The sequence below is a fragment of the Lucilia cuprina genome, chromosome 6 (genome assembly GCF_022045245.1).
Source record: "Lucilia cuprina isolate Lc7/37 chromosome 6, ASM2204524v1, whole genome shotgun sequence".
NCBI lineage: Eukaryota > Metazoa > Arthropoda > Insecta > Diptera > Calliphoridae > Lucilia > Lucilia cuprina.
This window is the reverse complement of record NC_060954.1, coordinates 30,216,506-30,221,562: the sequence shown is the minus strand read 5'-3', so window position 1 is coordinate 30,221,562 and position 5,057 is coordinate 30,216,506.

Genomic DNA, 5,057 nt, shown 5'->3' with positions numbered 1-5,057 from the left:
TTGAAGATATATGGATCAATACAACTCCGGGTTCAAACAATTTTTGTAGACCCATTGGATTTGAATATATAAAGGAGTCAAAGAAAACAACAAAAGATTTAGTGGAATGTTTAAAAGATGAAATAAATGCACTGGAGCCCATTTGCATAAAAATAAAGGAATTCTCTATTAACGTATCATATCAGCCAAGTTTAACAATGATTGATGGAAAGGTCAGCAATGCCATAAGAGAAACTTCTTCCTTCTGGAGATGCTCAATATGTAATGAGAAAAAGTCGCAATTCTCAAATATAAACAAAGCAGAAGTATTAATGAAGAAGTCCTGTCTTTCGGAATTTCAACACTTCATGCCAGAATACGATTTTTGGATTACTTTTTACACATAGCAACCGAGAATCTACTAAATCAACAAAAAATAATGAAGAATTGAAAGAACTGAGAGCTGCGGAAAAAAAGCAGAATCCAAGAAGAATTTAAAGTTCAGATGGGATTAAACATCGACAAACCACTTCCAAGTTGCGGTAGTACAAATGACGGTAATACGGCGAGAAAGTTTTTTCGTGATTTTGAAATTACTTCAAAAATAACTGGAATCGACAAGGAGTTGCTTAGAAAAGTTAACACTACTTTAAAGGCACTGAATAGTAAACATAAAATTAATGGAAATCGATTTGGGGAAAATACATCTGAAATTTTTAAATTACTTGTATCTCTGTATCCATGGAGGGAACTAACACCAACAGTACACAAAGTATTGTGTCATGGTCAAATAATAATTGAATCGAATATTCTTCCACTTGGAGAGTTAACAGAAGAAGCTCAGGAAGCGAGGAATCGAGATTTTAAGCATGTTCAACTTTTCAGCTCAAGAAAATGCTCCAGGCAATCACAGAATGAAGATATTTTTAATAGTTTAATTATTTCTTCTGATCCTGTTCTTTCAACTATGCGAAAAAGATGGATTTGTTATGAAACTCTATCATTTCAAAACGAGGAAGATTTAAAAGACTTATATTACCTTCTGGATATGTATACCGATATGACAGATTATTTTATAGAAAATAAGTAGTGTTAGGAATTAACTATATAAGTAGGTTGTAAGAATTAATTGTATTATGTTTAAGATAAACAGTTCAAATAAAAAAAGCTATTATACTAACTGATGATATTGTATTAAATTGTGTTTTATATTTCGGTGGGCGGGAAAGGTGGTTGGTGTGGGGTGATTTAGGTGTTGTTGTGCGTGGCTCATAATAAAATTATATTTTTTTATTGTATATACAATGTTATAGCGTTTAATAAAATAATTAACTAATTAATTTTTAAAAATTGTCCAAATATTTTATTTAACACCAAATGTATGTTCTGTCATACTTAATACTAAAATATGAAAAAGATGATATTAAAGGACACAGGTTTAAATGAACATATTTTTGAATGTAATTGAGATATTGGCTTGAAATTTTTTGTAAAGAGTCGAGAATTTCCATATCTAACTAAAAAGAGATATTAAGGGATAAATATGGACTAAATTGTTGTAGCTATCTGGGACCCTATTAAAATTTTGATATAAATCATAGTTTTAGAAATTTAACAAATATGAAATATATGACAAAATCTTTAATTATGAACAAAACTCAATGAAATCTTCAACGCTTGTTAAATTTGTCATTTCAAATAAGAAAATGCAAAAAAAAAAATGAAAAGGTCAAAGCGCATCCCGCAATTCCCAAAAATAGGAATGAAAATTCCAAAAATGGGATTTTTACATTTTTGCACATAGGGCCCACATTTCTTTCAGGGCTGGGAAAATACTTTTGGAGTAAATAGAAAACATATTGAGGTTTCCAAAACAGCTTTCAGTTTTCTGATCCCAGCTTTGGGATTTTAGAACATGTCGCCCAAAGTTGAAGTTTTGATAAAAAAAATAGGTCATATTCGGAAGGACGCAGTGGCAACATTTTCAAAAAATAGGACAAGTTTTTTACGCCAAAGCGTTCTGCGTAAAGATACCTTTTATAAAACTGTAAAACTGTTATATGTTCTTAAAGAAAATTTTATTTTATTGATAAAAGAGTTAAGACACATTTTGGGCAAAAAAAAAGCAAAAATCTAAAATTTTTTGAATTTTTAATTAAAAAACGTATATTTTTGGATCTGTAAATGATACTGATCTGTATATTATTTGAAATTTTGTTGTTTTGTTATATTATTGTATATTATTGGAAATTTTGTTGTCTAACTAACAAGAAAAAATTGAGTCCATTTGGTCCAAAATTACGCCCGGTATTTGGGTGAAAAACAAAAAAATGGCACGAAGTAATTTTCAATATTTGGCCATAATGTAGCAGCCGCCGGACGGGTAAATACTTCATATGGGTTTTGTTATATAAAGCGTTCCGGAACAGACTTTTTAAGTTAATCTCTTTATCTACATAGTGTATATATAAAACAATATTGTTTAATTTGTTAACATTTAATAGATTTCAAAATTAAGCCATAACGTAGAAGTCAGTTGCCGCCAGCCGGATAAATACTTCATATGCGTTTCTTAATATTAAGTGTTCCGGAAGAGATTTTTTTAATTAATCACGATATCTACACAATTTTAATATTGTGTAATATGTTAACATTTAATTGAAAAAATATTTTTCTTAAATAACATATTTGTATGTATACAAATCATTTTATTTAGATATGCCATTATTTAAATAAAATGATAATTTCTTACGAGATGCTTGGTATTTTCAGATTTTTTACATAAATAATTCAAAATATTAACGAAGTTTTTCTCTGTTTAACGGACATTTTTAAATATAAAAATGTAAACAATAACAAACTTTGACAACTAGGAAAACCAGGCGATTTAAGAAAAAAATTATCAGCTGATTGATTAACACCACCTTATATGAATTCGCCTTGTATACAACTCATACGACAATTTTTCATATTTTATTTTTATTTTAGTGTTGCCAATATTTTTATTTTAGTGTTGCCAATTGTTTATTTTAACATATAAACAAAAATTTAAACGATTTTAGCATAAAAAACGATAATGTGGTAACACTGAAATCAAAAACAAACAGCTGTTTACAAAAAAAAAAACTAAATTTTATTAAAAACAGTTTATTTATTAGTTTAAAATGTGGAATAAAGAAAAGAATTGAAAATTCAAAAAAATTAATTTGGTTTATTTCGCATGTTTAATTAATCTAATATTTTTTTTATTTTTTGACATTGTTATGTGTATTTGTTTTGATTGTTTTTTTCATTGAGAACATAAACTTATGACTTGCTGCAAAGATCTGTTCACAATCTCTGTTACTACGCTTTAGTAGGTACAATATACAACTTGATTGTGAATTGAACAATTGTAAATTGTTCTTGACATTTAAAAATTAATAGTTCTAAAATATAAATTTGTTTATTTATATTTTAGAACTATTAATTTAATAAAAAATACAAATCAAGAAAAATTTCCAAGTAGGGCAATAACTAATAAATAAGGGGCAATAAGCATACATATGTCTGCAGAAAATTTCGAACATGTGTATATGAGATTGGGTTATTTTATCTATATTTCTAGCTTTAATCCTGCATTTCTAAAATTTACCAGCTTTTATTGTGCTACGAAAGGAGGTTACTAACATAATTCAAGATCCCCCAATGTCAATGTAATTTGAAATATATGTACATCTGTGGACGGACTAGCATTAAGGGGCGTGGCATCTTCCATATAAATAAAATATAAAAATTCGTTTATCTTTGAAACTGTCACAGTTAGAATTTTAAAGTTTTGCACGAATAACTCTAACATCTATTTTGGACAATAACTTGGAAGATTACCCATATTAATTTAATACAAAAATTCGTTTATCCTGGAAATTAAAAGAACTAAATTCTTAAAATTTTGCACGAAGAAATCTAATATTTATCTGAACATTTTAATATTTGTAACATTTTTTTCTAATTTTTAATGGTTTATGCACTTTTCGTTCTTATTTTTAATATATTTTCCACTTTTTGTTTTATAAAATACATACCGAAAAAAAGTTTTTGAATTGTTTTAAAAAGTTAATGAATTCCGACCGTATGCCAAAAAAATATGTTAAATTTTGAACATCAAATTACAATTTATTTTATTTTTTTAGTTGCCCTGGCCATAACAATGTTGTTGGTATTTTCTATGAAAAATAGGGATGCCAAACGAATTCCCGATTTCCCGAGTTAGAAATACCAAAAATCGGTACTTTTAAAAGTTTAATCCTGGGAATTTTAAAATACCGAAGTTTAAGTGTTTTCCGCTAAATTTATACATTATAAAATATTAAATAAGAGAATTCTAATTGATTTTGATTAAAAAATAAGCAGAGCCATACAATTTTAAACATTTCGATCTCTTTTTAAATCGAGTTACATTATTCATTAAGTAATTTTTTAGACTTAAGATGTTTCTACTACCTTACAAGCTAAAATATCAAAAATGAAAAGAGCAATAAATCGGCATAGAATTCATTAAAATTCCACTTAATGGTTAGCTTGTTCAGGACTCTAGATAATTCAGAATTTTGTGATACAACGCCAACTTTTTCATAGTAGTTTCCATCCAACTACAAAATTTTAATCGAAATTTCTTTTGATTTCCATCCACAGACTTACTTTTTACATCAAAAAGTTTTCAAGTTTTGATATGCCTGTTTTTTCTACTTTTCTACTAAATGTAGTTTTTATATAATTTGAAATATCTTCAATTCTTTCTGGCCCTTTTGAAGATACACTCCATAAAACGGAACACAACTCTTCGTACTTTAATGTAATCTGAGAAGTTTACTTATATACCAATTCTTGTCATTTCCGATACAGGTATTCCAAAGTAAAAAATTACGAACTGTCTACCTATTAACATTTAGGACTATATTAATATAACCTGTAATTCATTAATTGATATTTCTTATTAGTGAATGAATTGAAATTATCATTACCTTATATTTATACCTACATGATCATAAACGAAACAGAACGAAATGATCTGTTGAAAAAAATTTAGGTAAAAAATA